Source organism: Pteropus vampyrus, unplaced genomic scaffold, assembly GCF_000151845.1.
Source record: "Pteropus vampyrus isolate Shadow unplaced genomic scaffold, Pvam_2.0 Scaffold193, whole genome shotgun sequence".
NCBI lineage: Eukaryota > Metazoa > Chordata > Mammalia > Chiroptera > Pteropodidae > Pteropus > Pteropus vampyrus.
In genome coordinates this window covers 2,830,603-2,849,428 of record NW_011888974.1, presented here as the reverse complement: position 1 = coordinate 2,849,428, position 18,826 = coordinate 2,830,603, and the positions used below count along the sequence as shown (strand labels likewise).

Below are 18,826 nucleotides of genomic sequence, written 5' to 3'. Positions count from 1 at the left end.
GCCCCCATAAATTTTAGCTTCATTTTCTTCTCTGGTGCCTGTAAATTAGGCCCTATTGCCGCCTTTTCCCCTATCACCCTGGCAGCGCCTACCTGCCATCCTTTGTGCTGCAGGTAGAGGGTCTGACAGATGACCCCACAAGCTGCCCTCTTACCCATTCACATCCTGCCATAGTCCTGGGGGGCCCAGGCTTTTGCCCCGTTTTAGCCCTCCTTTGTGCCTTTCTGAACAGCAGCTGCCTCGCATATTGTAGTTTACATGAACCTGATGGAGTTTTAACAACATGCAAGTTTTTGAAATCGGACTATAACTGCTCCTTGCCTCTCTCATCTCCTGGGCCTGTGTCCTTGTGGCTGTTTTCAACACACTGATAATGCAAGGGGCAGGGAATATCTCTCAGGGTCTACAGTCAGACATAGCGGGATGAAGAAGTTCTGTAACTAGAAATTGTAGCCAAGTCCCTTCTCTGGGCCTCAGTGTTCTCATTTGCAGGACAGAAATCTGAATCTCAGTTTCCCAGAATTGTGTTACTCAGGGTAATAATACTCAGGCCGTCAACACTGGAGAAAGCCTCAAACTTCAGTTGTTTAACCCAACCCAAAGGTTTAATTTTTGCCCCTATAAGGTTTGATGAGGAGAGCCTTCCATCTTTTGGCTTTATTATCTGGAACATGTGTCCCTCCCAGATTGCTGCAAGAAAAGAGAAACGAAGATAGCAGATCAGCTTCTAACTGCTTCAGCCCAGAAGTGATGCAGGTCACCGTCACTCACTCTCATTGCCCAGAACTGGTTATATGGCCCAGACTAACTGCAAAGGATGCTGAGAAATAGGGAAGCACGTGGCTAGTTGGTGAGCATTTACATTCTTGCCAGAGTGGTTGTGAGTGTTTAAGTACAATTCACAAGAGAAGGCAAGGATGGACTCTAGTGGAGCCTTGAGATATCAGAGATGAATATAGATTGAGATTGGCTGATGGAGAATTTACAGCCAGCCCTCTTTCAAAATGGCATATGGGTAGAGTGTTCTCCATCATGCCTTCCTTGGGGCCCAGTTATAAAGGGCCCAGAGCCAGGTTTCGTTTTCTTTTCTTTTCTTTTCTTAATTAGGCACATAACCCATTTTTATTAAAGAAATATACATACAAGTTAAAAGATCATTTCACTGAGCTCCAACATTCATAGTTAAACAGTTCACACCCAGTATGTATCTTTCCAGGTTTATTTGTGTACACCTACACGTGCACAAATATTTTTACAAAAACATGATCATATTATGAATATCATCTATAATGGTCTAATGGTATTAATTTAGATCTATATCTTATTTGGTGTGCACATAGGTCTGTACCATTAAAACTGCACAGCCTTCCACTGTACAGATACACAAAAATTTACATAATACCCTGTCACTGGATATTTTTATTTCGCAAATATTTAGACATTGTAAACAATGCCTAAAACAACATCTTTGTACCTCTTTCGCTGGTATAATTATTTCTTTAGGATAAAGTCCTAAAAATGGAATTGTAATGTCTAAGAGATTATGAGCATTTCTAAGCTTTATGAAGTTGTCTTTAAGGTGTATCTGTTATATCTTGCTTGCAAACAAATTCCTTTGTGTAGCCAGTGCCCAGTCTACAGCTTTTGGCACAGATGAAGATGGGCAGGACGCCCCCAATGGATATTCCTGAGCAGTCTGTCCACCTTTAGGTAGTTGAGCAGCTGAGGCATGACCTGGAATTCAAACATTATCTTGGCACCACAGGGTCAATCTGGAATGTCTTTTTCTTGAGGGATATTTTCACCAAAGATCCAGATGGGGGCAATCTCTCTGCCACATCTGAGAATCCGTTCTGGTTCCAAGGCTATTTCAGTTGTAAACTTGTAGAAAAAATTATCTTCCCTGGATTCTTCTTTTGCCATGGAATCCGATTCTTCCCCAGGTTCTTCCCATGCTCCCTATAATCTCTGATTCATCTTTTTCTGCAAGTTCAGGTGTAATCACCTCTTCTGTTTCTATTATGATTTCAAATTCTGGAAAAAGGGAGTTGTGGTCTGGAGCAGTATTGTCCAAATTATCTGATTGTGTATAAGTCCGCTTATGTCTCAATCTCGTCTAGAGTCTGATGCTTCTTACTGCAGTAATGTGCCTTGTGACATCTAGAACATGTTTGGGGGCCTAAAGAGCCACAAACCCTGCAGAGATGAGTGCCAGTCTTGAGCTGGAGGCACACGGATCCTCAGAACGTGGCTGATATGAGTAAGTCATTTTTCCTGGGTAGCTAATTTCTAAAAATATGCGCAGGCAGCACAGCACAGCAGTGCTCGGTAGCAGGAGAGGAACAGGCCGCGATGGACGGCGTAGGCTCTGTGGTAGCTCTTATGCACAGATCCCACGCTCAGACGTGCTGGTGTGCAGTTTTGGTGTTTTTTGTTGGGTTTTAGATGTTCAGCTTATTGTTGTTTCAAGGGGAAAGATCTGGAGAGTCTCTCACTCCACCACATTTCTGAAGTCACTCCCGAGCCAGGTTTCTAATAGATGCTCAGGAAGTGGGGTTTATTCAAGGCCTCGCCATTTTCCATTGTACAGTGCATGCTCTCTGAGGGTCAGACTCTCTCTCCTTCACATTCCCACCACTTACTCTTTCCTTGGGTTGGCACTTAGTGGCACCCATGGCTTTCCCAGCCTCTGGCTCCTCTCAGCCTCCACTGTGGCTTCAGTCTCCCATTACTCAGAAGGACAAGGGGAAGGCTCCCACCCACAGCTGGGCCTTGCCTGCAGGAAGCCTTCTGTGATTTTCCTACCTCTTGTGAGCCTGGGGAGCAGATAGGTTGCTTTCAGTCCTCTGGACTGTGGCTGGATAGGGAGGAGACAATCTGACATATGAGGCTCTCCCTGGTCTCCAGGCCACCCGCCCATTAAACAGCTTCCCACAGCAGGACCATGTGGTTTCACAGCTTGAGCTTTTCATGCATAGTCTACCTCTCTTCTTCAAGCATAGAAGCAGGTCATGGTAAGATGGAGAAGCAGGAAGTCCATGAGGGCAAGGCCTTGGGTGGCTGGAGGAAACAGACTGATTTGGTGCCCTCTGCTACCAGGGCAGGAGGTTGGAGCCCTCTGGGGCCACCTCTCCCATGACTAAAGACAGCTAGGCTAGACCGAACCAACCTAAACTGTGGGGCAGATGCCCCAAGTTCTAATCCTGTCCTGGATACTAATTTCACATGAAGCTTTAAGCCAGCCCTTTCATGCCTGGGCCTCAGCTTGCTCATCTGTAAAATGGGAATTGTATTCATCTTACCCATCTTACAAGGTTAGCTACAAAACACTTGAAAAGGGGTTCAGGGTGGGGCTGGGTGTGAGAGTGGAGGGTGAGTGAACCAGAATGACTCTCTGCTGGGATATAAAATCCTGCTCGTAACCAGCTCTGGCCTGGGCAGCCACTCTGTCTCCTCTAGAATCTAGGCTGTGCACAGAGGTCAGCATTGGACCATAGGGCTGTTCTGCCTTTCTCCTTCCTCCCACTTCAAGAGTGAAATAGGCTGCTTGTCCCTGGTATAACTCTTTTTTTCCACCTCCCATCCTCAAAAGCACCCCATAAAATACCAAAAATAAACACTGTGTATGGCTTTCATTTGGGGAGGGTTTGTCTTTCCCCTTTTATTACTTTTTACCATGACATACCAGCTTTTCATCTTTGCATGCCTGGGTCAGTGGCCCCGGGAGGCAGGCCAAAGGCAGTGTGTCCAGGCCTCTTTGGTCAAATGAGGACTCGCTTCTTGAAATGTTGGGGTAAGCATAGGGGGCTGCCTGGGGGAGGCAGCAAATGCTAAACAGATGAGGAAACTTGGGCCTGGGTTTTTGAAGGATGAGTAGAAGTTTGTCAGGTGTAAAGAGAAGGGGGAGAGCATTCCCAGAAGAAGGAACAATGGGCGCAAAAGGGCAGAGAGAGAAACGACTAGTGTATTCCAGGAGCAAGCAGAAGTTCAGCAAGGCCAGGTATTAGGGTGCCTGAGGGAGGAAATGGTGGTCCTGGAGGGCAAGAGAGCTGGATTGTGGAGGCCTTGAATGAAGCCCAGTATTTATCCTAAGGTCTGTGGAGAACCAAGGAAGAGTATAAGTGAGGTAGGGACGTCCTGGGGCACCTGCCCACAGCGTAGCTTCTTGCTGTGTTGATGGGAGGTCGTGGGTGGCAAGCTGACCATTCTCCTCCCTAAACTCACTTCCTGGGCAAAGGAAGTCTTGAAAGAATCTGAAAAGAGACTTCACATAAAAACGACTCTTAAAAAGTCAACATTTCCGTGATTTGGTAGAAATTAATCGGGAACACATGTGTTCTATTTTTCATAAATTGCAAGGGATCAAAAGGAAAGGAAAAATCTCTTAGGGTAAAAGACAATGTGAGTTCCATCATCAGCTGAAACACCCCACACACTGCCTTGGAGCATGAGGCCCTCCTTCCGTCTGGTATACCCTATGCACCCCAATGGACATGGGCACTAGGCTGGGCGTGGGACATGGAGGGGGCTCAGATACAGCCCAGGGCCTGAAGTACTCCCAGGTAGGAGGGAGTGCCAGCCAGTGAGGGGCAATGGCAGTGTGATCAGTGCTGGGAGAGAAAGCAGAGGAGCTGGAAGAACCCAGAAGAGGCCTCTAGCCCAGCCAATGGATGGAACAGGACAAAGGACAATTGGAGAAGAGAAAAGATGAGAGCTGGGGACAGATTAAGACTGTCTCGAATGCACTGCTAAAGAATCTGGATTTCCCCCTGCACTTTTCCCCATAGCTCTCTGAGGACCAGGGCCTGGAGACAGACCTCAGTTCAACCTCTGCCTTACAGTGGGACCTCTCCTCTACCTCGAGCCTCAGTGCCACATTAAATGGGGAAAATAATGAGGCCTGCTTCCGCTAAGGTTGCTGTGAGGAGCTGTGGGCAGGCGGGCACCACTTGGATCTCTGTCACTTTGGCTTCACCTTCGCTTCCCTCACCTGGTTCTCCCCACTTGGCGGCTGCATTCAGGAGTGAGAGACGTGGGGAAGCAGTCGGTCCCCTAGGCCTCTGCCAACCAACACATTACGTGTCTGAAGGCCCAATGGTTCCACAGCACAGAAGAGGGACCCGGGCCTCTAGGGTCTCCACATTCCTGCGTCCATCACAGGGTGGTCAAGAGGCCTGCCTACAACACAGAGCTGTGAAGGCCCCTTGTACTTCGGCCTCTGCATGTCATATTGGGGTTCTCTCCTCCCTCCCTCCCCACTCCCGCCCTGAGTACCCCCAGCCTGAGCTGTGCAGCACCCAGCCTGCCTGGCCCGCCCCCGAGGAGGGCATCATGCCAGCTCTGCGGGCGGTGGTGAGATAATCTGGCTAGACGGGCTGCCACCTTGGCATGGTCTGAGGCGCCCAGGGCCGCGGGAGCTTCAAAAGGAAAATTAATGTCTCCTACCAGCAATTAGAGGAAATTATTTAGATAGAAATCTTGTTTTATATCTCCTCATCCTTGTTTTCCAATCCCCAGCCTTTGATTTCTTTCTTTTTCAGGGATTCTCAGAAAGACACTGAAAGCCCAGCCACACACTGGGACCTAATGAGCGCCTGGCGCACCTGGCCCAGAGCCTCGCCCGTGAGGCAGCTTCTGAGGGCTGTGCTCCTAAACCCGGCCCTGGGGTCTTCCAGTGTGGCGGGAAGCCTTTTGGAGGTGAAGGCCACTCTCTCGGGGTGGGCAGTCGTGGGTGGGCCTCTGCCCTGGCAGGCTTTTTTGCTGCCAGAAGGAGTGGCACGGAGGCCCAGACCTGGCTGAGGTCACTGTTTCTGGGGATGGTATGATACTGATGGCAGGCTTGGGGGTGGGGTGCTGGGAGACAGCGTGGCTGAGGGCCAATACTTTCTCTCTCAGCATAGAGTCCCCCTCATACTCCTGTCCTCCAGCATTTCCGCATTGCCTCAGGTGAGGTCCTACCTCTACAGCCTGGAACTCGAAGCTCTTTCCACACCACTTTCCGTGGCCTTGCCCCTGCCCCCTCTACCACTCGTCCTCCACTTCTGCTCCACTCCCAGGACACTTGACTTATCTCAGAGGGGAGCTGAGCTGCCATGACCTAGAGTCTTACACAGCCTTGGCCTGAAATCAATGGCCTTGTCTTTCTCTACCTGGCCAACTCCTGCTTCTCCTTCCTAGGCTCAGCCCTGCCTTACCTCCTCAGAAACGCCAACTAGTTCACCTCCCAGAATGTTTGGTGTCTTAGCATTTAGTCCAGGCCCCTGCCCTGATTCCATTCAACTATTAATGGATTTGCTCCCCTAGGGAGGAGGTCTGCTTCATCTCTGAGTCCTCAGCATGGGGTAGCCCAAAGCCAGCATCAGCAAACTTCTTGAATGAACGACACCCAGTGACAATGACTGCCTGAATAAATGAATAAATGAGAAAATGAAGGGAGCTTATTAAAAAAGTCACCAGGAACAAAGTGTCAAGAGACTAATCTTGACACATGCCTCAATCATATCCTCCCTGTGTGACATGCAACGAGTTGCTTTATCAGTATTTTACTCAGTGTTCGGTTTTGTAGATGGAATTAATAGTTCTAGCCCTGCCTTCAAAACATAGCTGTGAGGATAAAACAAAATAAAGGAATAGAGAAAACTTTGCAACTGTATTAAGGAGTGATGTATTACCTCTCCTTCCTTCTTCCTTCTACTCATCCAACCATTCACTCACCCATCCATTCATCCAACTAATTATCCATCCATCCATCCATCCATCCATCCATCCATCCATCCATCCATCCATCCATCCATCCTCTTGTCCATTCATTAAACAACCATTCACTGAGGCCTCCTATGTACCTGGTCTGTTTTGAGATCTGGGGGACAGAGAAGGGTCAGAAGCAGAACCTGCCTCCAGGGACCCCCTCTCCCAGGGAGAGGTCATCAGTAAGCAGCAGAAAGGCACAGGCAGGACCTGAGGGGAAGGCTGAGCACATAGTAAGACTGTGCAGCCCCAGATCACTGCCGCTTTTTACCACTACTCACTCGCTCCTCTCAAGCTCAGCTTGTTTGGGAGGCCTAGGAGACCAGGAAAATTTCTACCAGGAGTCCAGTTAGGAAGGTATCTGGAGGGCATAGAGCTGGAAGTGGAGAAGAGGAGGCAGGGAAACCCAGGCACAGGGAGGTTAGGAAATTTGACTATATAACTAGGAAGCTGCCGAAGTGAGACATGGTTCCAGAGCCACATTCTTAACTTCTGCTTTGTACTGAGTAGTCAACAGCCTGCACTATGGGAACTCAAGTCAAGCCTCAGAAAGCTTCCAATTAGTGGATGTCCAACATCGGCTTACACGATTCCCCTTATAAGAAGCTCACTACCTTCCTAGGCAGCGAGGCTCCTCTATGAACAGCTCTGACTGTGAACTGCTCTTTCTTATGTGGAGGTCCATGTTAGCCTTAGTTCTGCCCTTTGGCCTCTGTATATTCCAGCTGTCCCAGAATGTCCCTGCAGAAACCTGAAGATAGTGATGGTATTCCTGAGCCTTCTCTTCCCCAGTCTGGGTCCCCCTCTCCGCTCTCCTAGACCCTCTTACCTCCCAGCTGTCAGTCTGGCACAGAGAACCAAGTGCATTATCAAGACAATGGGAGGAGAGGCAGCCTAGGAGACAGATGAAGGAAAGTACCTTGCGGCATTAACTTGAAGTCTTAATCTCACTCCTGACCTTGTTCTATTCCCTCCAAATACTTTCATCAGCCTCCAAATCCTTCTTTATTCACTCCATCTTATTGCATTGTCTTCATTGCTATAAGATGCCTTGAATCTATTTTGGGGAAAGAGAAGAGATGAATAAATAAAGCAACTAGCCAATTTTCCTGAGTTTCAGGGGACGGCCACATTTGGGTCCTTTCTCCATGGTCACTAGCCCACTCCTCCCATTATACACACCATGGATGTCCATGTGCACCCACTCCATTTTATCCTGCTCTGTGAAGTAATAGAATGGGAATAAAAACTTACCCAGGGGTGCTGGAACCTGCTCATGCCAACCCTGAAACTGATTGTTAATTTCTCAGTAAGTTGTAGGCCAGTTAATGTCATGATGAGATTTTTTTTAATTTTTATTTTCGATTAGAGTTGACATTCCATATTATTTTATATTAGTTTCAAGTATACAATATAGTGGTTAGACATTTATATAATTTACAAAGTGATCCCCCAATTAGTCTAGTATCCACCTGGCACTATACACAGTTATTACAATATTATTGACTATATTCCCTATGCTGTACTTCACATCCCCATAACTAGTTCGTAACTACCAATTTGTACTACTTAATCCCTTCACCTTTTTTGCCCAGCCCCCAACTCCCACTCCATCTGGCAAATCACCGGTTCGTTCTCTGTATCTATGAGTCTGTTTCTGTTTTATTTTGTTCTTTAGTTTCTGCATATAAGTGAGGCATTTGTCTTTCTCTGTCTGACTTATTTCACTTAGCATAGTACCCTCTAGGTCCATCCATATCGTAACATGTAGCAAGATTTCATTCTTTTTTATGGCTGAGTAATATTTCATCATACACAAACCTATTTATGGACACTTAGGTTGCTTCCATATCTTAGCTATTGTAAATAGCACTGTAGTGAACATAGGGGTGCTTATATCTTTTCGAATTAGTGTTTTGGATTTCTTCAGATAAATACCCAGAAGTAGGATCTCTGGGTCATAAGGTAGTTCTGTTTTTAATTTTGTGAGGAACTTCTAAACTGTTTTCCATTGTGGCTGTAACAATTTGCATTCCCACCAGACGTGCACAAGGGTTCATGATGATATCTTGAAATCAGCCGTGGTAAGAGTATTTATACCATGGGAACTGGCAAATGCTAGAAACTGGGGCTTTTCCCTATATTTTGTAGCACACACCTGAATCTGCCCTCATCTTTCCTCTTCCTGGAAACTTTTAGCCATCGGATGGGGAGAGCCTTGGGTCTACCTGATTCCAGAGACCCCAGTCCTCCCAAGAGGCAGACAGGGGTCCTCAGGGGACTTTCCCATTGCCAGCCCCTCCTCTGTGCACACAGTGCCCTCCTCTGTATTCTCCTAAGGGCTATAGGGGTTCAGGAGTGCACCCATTCATGTACACCTTCAATATATTTTGAGTACTACCACCTGTTGGGCACTGGGCTAGAGACCTAGGAATTGTTACAAAGCTGTCATCCTCTGCCCGCTCACAGGAGCGGGCTGCTCTGCGCCCCACGGATCACGCACATTATCTCGCTTAATCTCACAACACCTGGGTCCATACTATAGATGAGAAAACCAGAGGCTGCAATATCAAGTGAGTCGTTCTCATCTGTCCAGTTTCGAAGACTCAGCCTAAACACTTCAAAATGATGGTGGTGGTGGTTTTTTCTTGTTTGACCTTTGCCACCGCTCTGAGAGGAAGACATTATTGGCTCTATTTGCCAATGAGAAACTGGAAGCTCTGAGAGGATGACTAATCCATATTGCAAATTTTAATGAAAATGCAGAGCTCTCTCCTCCTAGTCCAAGGAGTGATGCAGAGTGAGCCTCTCCTGGAGTGGAGCCTTGAGTCAACAGCACTGAGTTCTTATCTCAGCTCCACTCATGATACTGGGGTGACGTTGGACAAGTAACTTCTCACCATCTAAGACATTCTGCTCCCCTAGCCCTGATCTACCTCTGAGTCCCAGACCCCAGCACCCCCTGACACCTGGGTTTAATCATGGGGTGTCCCATGAACACGGCAACTTACATGCCCAGATGGAACTCTCTAAGCTTCTATTTCTCATCTGTGAAACTGGAATAACAAGTTTCTACTTCACAGGATATTATGAGATGTGACAATATTGTACTTTCAATGAGCCCATTATAATTGCTCAATAAATAAATAAGTGTTCACTAACCGGCTGGAAATATATCCCCACAGCCGCCTGGCTATGGTACTCATATGTGTAGTTCATGAGCATTTGAGCATCCAGCGGTCACATGAAATCTACCCTAGTTCATCCATTCACCTGTTGCTCTCGACAGGTGGAATTATGGATTAAAGATGGCCACAGATTATTTGTCACTACCTTCAAGGGATCTATTTCCTCTCACTGCCTGTCTGGGTTAGCCTTGTGACTGCTTAATCCATAGAATGCCATGGAAGGGATGCAGTGCCAGTCCCAGTCCTAGCCTTTAAGAACACTGGCAGCTTCTGTTTCCTCCCTCTGGAACACTCTCTTTCAGAATCCAGCCATCATATTCCAAACATGTGGGGAAGCCACATTCAGGCACTCTGGTTGAGCCCCAGCTATGGATTCTGCCAATATCCAGCAAGAGCCGCCAGTCACTTGCATAATCCATCTGGGATGTTCCAGCCTAGCCAAGCCGCCAGATGGTTGCAGCCCCGACAAACATCACATGAAGAAAAAGAACCTTCCAGCTGAGCACAGTCAACTCACAGCGTCACGAGGTTTTTAGGTGGCTATTGCGTAAAACCACTAAGTTCGGGGGGCAGTTTCTGGCAGCCATGGGCAATCACCCACTTATGAGATGTAAATGCATTTTAAAGTATTTATTTGCTGTTGTTAAAAATATTAACCATTCTACACTATAGGAGTCAGAAAACTATGGAAAACTGTCGGCTGCCTGTTTTGGGACAGCCTGCAAGGTAAGAACGATTTCCACATTTTTAAATGGGTGGAAAAAAATCAGAAGGACATTATTTGGCGACCACTGCATGAAAATTATATGAAATTCAAATTTTGGTCTCTATAAATAACGCGTAATTGGAACACAGGCTCATTCATCTACATACAGTCCGCGGCTGCTTCTGCACAAGGACAGACCTGTATGGTTACAGCAGAGACCACATGGCTGCCGAGCCTAAAAGATTTACTGTCTGGGCCTTTACAGGGAGCTACCAACTCCTGCTTTAGAACATTAAATAGGTATCACCATTTTTGAACTTAAGACACTGCATAAAAGGATTTGTATGTGTTTCTGAGCATTTATTTACTTAATCCACTAAGTTAAAAAAAAAAAAAACCCCACTGTAGTCATTTTTGCTGACTTATTTGTTTGCTTGGTATTTAAGTTTGAAAGTTTTAAGAAGTGTAAAAATGGTCAAACAGTGTGCAAACATTTAACAAATTATGGGAGGAATGTTAAGAAAGCATTTGAGGAGAGATCAGTATGGAACTTTCTGATGTTGGAGAGGGATTGAGGATTTAAAAAAAAGAGAATAAAGACTGGAAAGTGGGTCCAGCTGGACAAAGATGTTCCCTAAGGCCCACGCAACATCGCTAGAACCCTCCTCCCTCTGCCTGCTTCCCCGGCTCCCTACCATCCCCACTAGCCTGCTCTGGCCAGGCCTCATGACTCTTGCTGAGGGGTTACAACAACTGTCCCCTCCTTGTCCGCTGCCTGCCTCTGTCTTCCCCCAGTGCCCCAAGGGTCTGTGAGTCGGCCAGGCCCCATCCTGCACAGATTCCTGCACATACCATGCTCTCATCCCTCTCTTTGCCCTTCCAACCCCCTTTTCCTGTCTAGAAGTCTAGGCCGAGCTTGCAGCCCCTACTCTCACCCATGGACCAGCTTTCATTCCCTTTTCTGTGCTCATCCCTCTAAGGTCTCACCTGCCAAGTCATATTGTTCAGACTCACTTACTTGTCCTTCTGTTCTTTGGGCTGGAAGCACCTCAAGAGCAGTGGCTGGGTCCCAGGGGAGGCTTCAGAACCCAGCTGCTGAATGAAGGAGCCCCAAATCCCTCATTCAGTGTTTGGGTATCAGCACCCCAAAGGATGCTGAGTGGGACAAACAGTGCAGGCCTCTATGATGCAGCACCCCGCTTTCCACAGCCCACCTGTGGGACCAGGGGTGCAGAGAGATCGGGGTCCACCAGTCATGTTCAGGGCTAAGCCTGAGCTGCCCCCACTCTTGCCACCCTCACCTGGCCTCTGGCAGGGCCTCTGGCCTGGCAGGAGCAGCCAACAGAGCCACCTCCCACTAAGCTGGGCACTGACAACTGGGTTCTGGAGAACAAGAGGCCCATTCAGGGCACAGGGCTGGGCAGACTCTGCTTTCAGGTGCATGATCTCACTTTGTGGAAATCTAGTGGGCCTGCCAGAGGGCCTCGTAAAGCCTTTGATGACCCAGTGTGGAGGACACAAATCACAGGTCCCCAGGTCTCCCAGGCCTGGCCAACAAACACCCTGCTTCATGGACAAACATGGAAATCCAGAAAGGGGTGCAGATATGTGGGACTAGGGGTGCAGATAGGGTACACAAGCAGATGGCAGGATGTCCACACTGGCCCTAGTCTAGCTACAACTGAGGCCAACCTGCCAAGTGCCCTGTGTACCTGGCAGGGCAGGGGCAATGCAGCCCCCTGCTCTTTGGGACAAAATAGCGCATTTGCTCTTGTCAGTTGACTCTGGCAAAGCTGACTGGTGACATCAGGCAGAAACACACCACCCCAGACTCGTGGCCCTGATGACTCTGGGCCCAGCTGGGGGCTGGAGCTAAATGGACTTGGGGTCTGAGCTTTATCCCCTAATAGCTATCAGCTCTCTGCGGGGAAGAGACCAGCCAGGAGGTACAGATGGTTCCATCTTGGATGCAATCTGTCAGAATTCCTTGGCCTGCAGCTCATGGGAGGCCCTACTTGTCTGTGAGCTCGCAGGGCATGGCCTGGGAGCCAACGCTGACCCAGAGGAAAAGGAATTCAGATGGCCACAGAGTGCTGCCCTCTGCCCTCCTGGCATGTCTTCTTGGCTCCACCCGCAAAGACAGCGCAGCAGCCTCTGGCTTCTCCAAGTACTCATAGGGCAGGAGTCCAGGATGGGGCACACATGCCTCTCAATGGGCCCCGCCTTGTGTCCAGTGGTGGCCTCTGTCATCACTTTGTGGAAGACAGCCTGGGCTTTCCCTCATTCCCCACAGGGAAGGCCATGCCACAATGCCCGCAGCATCCAAGTCCTGGAGGAAAGCTTCCAGTGCCCTCAGGACAACCACACAGATCTGGCTGGCGGCCCAAGGCCCTGCCACCTGACCCGGAGGGCCTCTCCTAGTCTCAGGGCCTGCCTCCCGACCACCCGCCGAGCTTGGCTGGCTGCTGCCTTCTGAAGCTCCTCCTGCTCTGGCAAGCCCAGCTCTCTGGTGCCCAGGCTTCTCCTTCTGCTCCTGGCAGCAAGGACTTCTTCCTCCTCCAGGCCCCTGTGAGCCTATGCCATTGGCTATTTATGGATTCACTCACTGCTCTCTGGACACAGTTGCTCAGAAACAGAGGTTAGGGGTGAGAAGGCCCTGACTTTCAGTGCCCAGCATAGGACTGGTCAAAGGAGGTGCCCTCCAGCAGTTTGCAAAGTGATTGATGCAATCAAGAAGTCTCTGGTCAGTGGAAGTCAGCCTGACCACACCCTCAGAGCAGAACGACCACAGACATTGAGAGCAGACAGCCCTAGGCATCCTTGTCCATTGGACAAGTGTTCCAGCTTCTCTGAGCCTCCATCTCCTCATCTTTCGAATGGAGATACTAGCACCGGTTTTTTTCAGTTTGGCCAGTCTGGTGGGTGTGCACCTTATCAAAGTTTTCATTTGCATTTTCCATATGAGGAATGAGTTGAGCATTTTTTCAGGTCTTTATTGGCCATTTGGATATCCTTTTTTTTTGTCACCTTCCTGTTTGTTTGTTTGTTTGTTTGTTTGTTTTAATAGTTATCTTTCCATTATTAATATGTAGACTTTTTTTTAAAAGCTCATTTGGAATATGAGCTCTTTGTCAAGATCTATCATTGCCAATATCACAGGGCTAAAGAGAGGCTTCAGAGAGATCAACTACATGAAGCCCAAGACACTAGGCTCAACATGCAGGTGCCCCCAAAACACCAATTCCCTCGCCAGCTCCAGGGGTCTCCCATCACCTGCCTCTCAGGGTCCACCTCTTTGCTTCATCCCCAGTTCATCTAAAACATTCTTTCCTCCTAGGCCTACACCCTGTCCCAGTGTCTGCCTCAGTGCTCAGGACCAGCCCCACTCCTAAGCTGCAGCAGCCCCGACCTTGAATATTCTTAGGGGACCCATGTCCTCCATGCCCAGCTTCCAGGGATCAGACCAGAACCAGGGGCTGGAGGCCCAGGGTAGGCAATGGGGAAAGCGCTGGGTCCAGAGCCCTCAGCCTTGGCTTCTGGGGTCTACTTTGCTGCTTCCTGCCCGCATGTCCAAAGGCAAGCTGCTTTTCCTCACTGGGCCTCAACTTCCTCATCTGTAAAATATGCTCTTCTGCCCGAGGTGGCAGGCCTAACCCTCAGAGTGGAGGTCCAAGTGCTATGGAGACTGTCAAGGGCACGTACCAGGTGGCCCACCCTCTCCCAGACCCCAGCACTCAGTGATGGAGCTCACTTCCTCACAGGTAGGTTTGCAGAGAGACAGCCTCCCTAAATGGTGGCCCAGTGAAGGTCGTCAGGCCCCAGCCACAGACTCAGCTGGATCTGTGGTCCTATCTGAAAGTCTCCCAGTCTGGACAGTGGGTTTCTGTTCAGATTCCCTTTCCATTTTATGTGGATGTGCTCAAGCTGGCTCAGGCCTCTAGTTTTTACAGCAAACTCCTGTCGGCTGGCAAAGACTTGACGAAGCTTGGGGGTGGGGCAGGAAAGAGAAGAACCAGTAATTACAGAGCTGAGGAGGGAATTTCCCAGAGGGGGCATTGCACTGACCAGGAGGCCCACATGGAAAGAGGGCGGGCTGGATCAGGATGGTCGTCCTAGGATCCTGAGGCTTATAGCTCCAACCTTGGCCCTTGTACCCCCACCATGGCCACTGGGAAGCTTCCTGCTCCCACTGGGGATGGGGAGTGGGGTCAAATGGCACAGACAAGGCCCTCCCCAGTGGAGGTGTGTGGAGGCCTAAAACCAGTGTCCTTGGCTGATCCAAAACTTGATGGGCATGCTGAGTTGGGAAGGAAAAGGCTGGGAGAGTTTAGAGCTAGAAATGGCTAGAGGTATAAGGTAACCCTGTTTGCAGTTCAGGAAACAAGGGATTGCAGAGATCAGACGGCAGATGGCGGCAGGCATTTCCTCCCACCCCCATCATTGCCCTGGGAGGCCTCCTGGGTTCCCAAGTGTATGGTTGGGTTACGCTATGAAGGGTGTGCCTGGAGGCACACAAGGAAAGAGACCCCTTCTCCTGACAAATATGGAGGGAGGTGTGAATCAGGCTCCAACAGGCAGGGCCCCTCCATGGCTGCTTCTCTCTCCCTTCGAAGCCCCAAGGCTCAGGCAGCCCCCGTTCTTTCCCCTGGACACGGGAACCAGGACAAAGGTGACTTTCCACCGAACATTCAGTCCCCTCTCCAATTGCCAGCCTTCTGGTGTCCCAGGGATGCAGGATGGTAACAGCGAGAGGATTACTTCAAGGACCATCCATAGGTATACGGGGACCAGCAGGGGCCCCCCTACTCAAAGTAAGGACATCACTGATACGTGAGAATAACAAAGACCTTGCTGTTGCCAGGCACTGTGTATCCCTTCCATGCTTCATCTCTGACCTCACACCAAGGCATTGCTGAGGACATTGAGGCTCCAAATATTCAGGGGCTTGCCCAGGTGCCACAGCTAGTGAGTAGTGGAGCCAGGACTTGAACCCAGAGCAAGTGCAAATCCTGTGCTGGAGTAACCATAATACACCACCTTGAGCCAAGGGTTGAAGCTGAATTACCAGGTATAACTCTTACCTGTGACCCAGAAAGACAGCTATACCAGCTGTGTCTTATAAGCAAGGGCTGCGTAGCCAGACTGCTTGGGTTCAAATCCCAGTTCTGCCATTTACTGGCTGTGCAGCCTAGGACTAGTGTCTTACTCTCTGTTTTCTCATCCATAAAATGGGGATAGCAATAGGCTCTACTTCCTGTGGTTGTTAGTAGACATGTGTAAACGCATAGAAAGCACAGTGCCCGGTGCATGGTGGGTGCTAAGTGTCTGCTATTATCTTTTACAGGAAACTGAAACTCAAAGAGGTTAAAGAGCTTCCTCTGTCATTTGGCCAAAAATTGAGGCAGCCCAGACTCACATTCAGATTTGCCTTCCCCCAAAAGGCACTTTTAACTTGTGCCGGTGGCTGCCCAGAAAATGCCAAACCGGGGGTTGGGGTGGGGGGCTGGCTTGGGGAAGCCAGACCTGGCACCACTGCTCAGTTGTCAGTAGGTGGCGCTGTGGAGCCACAAGGGCCACCCTTGTGACAGGAGTCTGCGCTCAGACACCATGTCACACACAGGTTGGGCTTCCCCAACCCTGGGCCAGACCCTACACCAAGTGCTCCCCTGGAGGGAATTAGCACTCACTCTGTTTCTCTGATGAGGAATACAAAGGCTCAGAGAGGTTAAGTTACAGGCCCAAGGGCACACAGCTCTAAGGGGTCCCCATATGCCCTCATTGAGATCCCCAGCCCTGCTCTTATGCCACCCACCCTATCCTCACTGCCCCCAAGAGGCCACAATTACTCTCTGAAGCTTGATGGGAACCAGGCGTCCCCCATCCACCCCCACCATGGCTGGACATTCCAACCGAGCTGAAGTCGCCAGCTTTGAAGTCGGAGCTAAGCCCCAGATTAGGGCGGCTCCAGGCTGGTCTGCTCCTCCCAGGCCCAAGCCCATGGCCCCAGCCCCACCCCCACCCCCAGTCCAGTGTCCTCCTGTCACAGAGAGGTCTGGGGCCCAGACAGGGGAAGATCTGCTCAGCAAAACACAGCCCCTCTCCTGATGCCATACCTCTGCTAAGAAGCCCCAAGTCTCCCCCGACCTGCCACAGGCCTGAAATCCCACCTCACAGCCCCCCAACATCACCCAAGAAGCTGCATGTTAATGTGTTGTACCCCCAACCTCAATCCACTGACACACATGCATTAGCGCCCACCGCCCCAATAACATGCTTGGACGGGAATGTGATCCCCAAGCATGTTCATGGGTGTGGGGTGAATGGAAAGGGAAGGGAACAGAGGAGTAGCTGGGTAGGGCAAGCTCCCTCTGGGCCTTGGCTTCCTTATTTGCTCACAAAGCATTTTGCACCTCAGTGACCCCAGAGGGTCCTGTGGCTCAGCCTGTCATAGGCTCTGATTCCGCTTGAGCCATACTGAAGCTGCAGGGTGTGGACACCACTGCATGCCAGGCAATGGCTGGAAGCTTTTTTTTTAAATTAAAATTATTGGGGTGACATTAGTTAATAAAAATATATGGAACACTTCACACATTTGCATGTCGCCCTTGCACAGGGGCCATGCTAATCTTCTCTGTATCATTCCAATTTTAGTATATGCGTTGCAAAAGCAAGCACGCTTGAAGCTTCGTGTATTCCTATCAGCCTTGAAGAGTAACTCTGGTTTGAAAAGCAAGCCTGCTCCATCTCTGCCACGTGGTCATTGGCTCTGGCTTGCATACCTCTAAATCATGAGCAGTTCACTCCCTACTGAGACACCTGCCATGCAATGTCTCAGGCTGGCAGAAAGTCCTTCCTCTAACCAGTCCAAAGGCTGGGTCCTTATTACTCCCAGAGACCTACCTGGCTCTGCCTTCTGGGACACGGGAGCCAGTTCCACCTTCAGCCTCAGGACAGGTATTTAAAGATAGGATATACCCAACCTGCTTGCATAGGTTCACAGGACACTCTCCCCAGCCTCCCCCATCCCTAACTGGCCTTGGGCTTGCCTCTGTCTTTGTTCCATAGAAGTGGGGCACCCAGTCCTCCTGGGATGAGCAGGACTATCCTCTCCTTAGTCCTGGCTGAGGCTACTCCATGAATGCCCTTGCTAAGCGACCTCGGCTTCTGAGCAGTGAGGCCTGTTGATCTTACAGCACTGATGGTTCCTGCCTGCACCAAACAAGTTTGGCTAGGTGGTCTCGGCTGACCCAAGAAGGAAGACTGGACATCTCACCTGCTCCACTCTCACAGGTAGGCATCGGGCAAGTCCGAGAGCCCCGCAACACACCAGCTGGGAGAAGCTGGGGCAGAGGGGCAGGTGGAGTGGAGTGCTGGGTGCTGGGTGCTGCCTTGAGCAAGCTTTAGGAAAGTGCAAAGTGCCCCCAGGATGCCACATCCCTGGGACTAAGCTGGCTCCTGAATCATCCACAAAGCTTGGCTTCAAGACAAGCAACTGCAAGCTTATGTGCATACCCAGCGACAAACTCTCACATGGCTGGGAGCCTGTCTGCCTGTCAGCAAACAGCCACACTCCTTGGCCTCACCCTACAGGTTTGGGGTCCAGGATGGAGCCTTTTTGTTCAAGGAGGTTTGGACTCAAGACTGAAAGCTAACACTTTCAGGGGTTCTGGAACCCATGTTCCAGAGAGTTCTGAAACATCTGCTTTCAGAATAGTCTCGCACAGCCTCTTCTCTGGAATTCAGCTCTGCTCGCCTCTCAGAGATTCCCATCTCACATTCATGATTTTGCCCTTAAATATGATTTACATTAATCGTTTCCCTTAAATCGACTCGCGTACATACATTTCTTTTGAAGAAAGCTTTCTAAAAATCTCACTACCAGAAATAAAAAGCTAGTCTCACATAACATACACAGAAGATGACCATAAAAATATATAGAATGAAACAAAGCTGTGCCTTTCAATCCTGGCCGGCTGCTGCAGCCAAAGGAAAGCTCTTACCTGTGGTCTGCTCCCTGCTTGTTAAGGAGGGCAATGGGCTGGCCAGAGACCAGCACCAACCAGCACCAACCGAGCCTCTCTCCTTGATGTAATCAGGAGTGGACTTCCTGCAAGAAGATTCCCTTTCTCCATCTTTTACCTGGAGGCTTGTCATCATCTCCTCTTTGTCTGCATTTCTCCCACCC

General features: G+C 49.6%; 1 non-coding gene and 1 pseudogene across 1 annotated transcript; both read right to left on the bottom strand.

Moving 5' to 3' along the window:
* Positions 1-1,574: 1,574 nt before the first annotated feature.
* Positions 1,575-18,826, bottom strand: part of LOC105299782 — a 24,534-nt pseudogene continuing 7,282 nt past the window's right edge.
* On the bottom strand, positions 17,210-17,318 carry LOC111746544. The gene has a single exon (XR_002783169.1). It is a non-coding gene; the product is annotated as a U6 spliceosomal RNA (small nuclear RNA).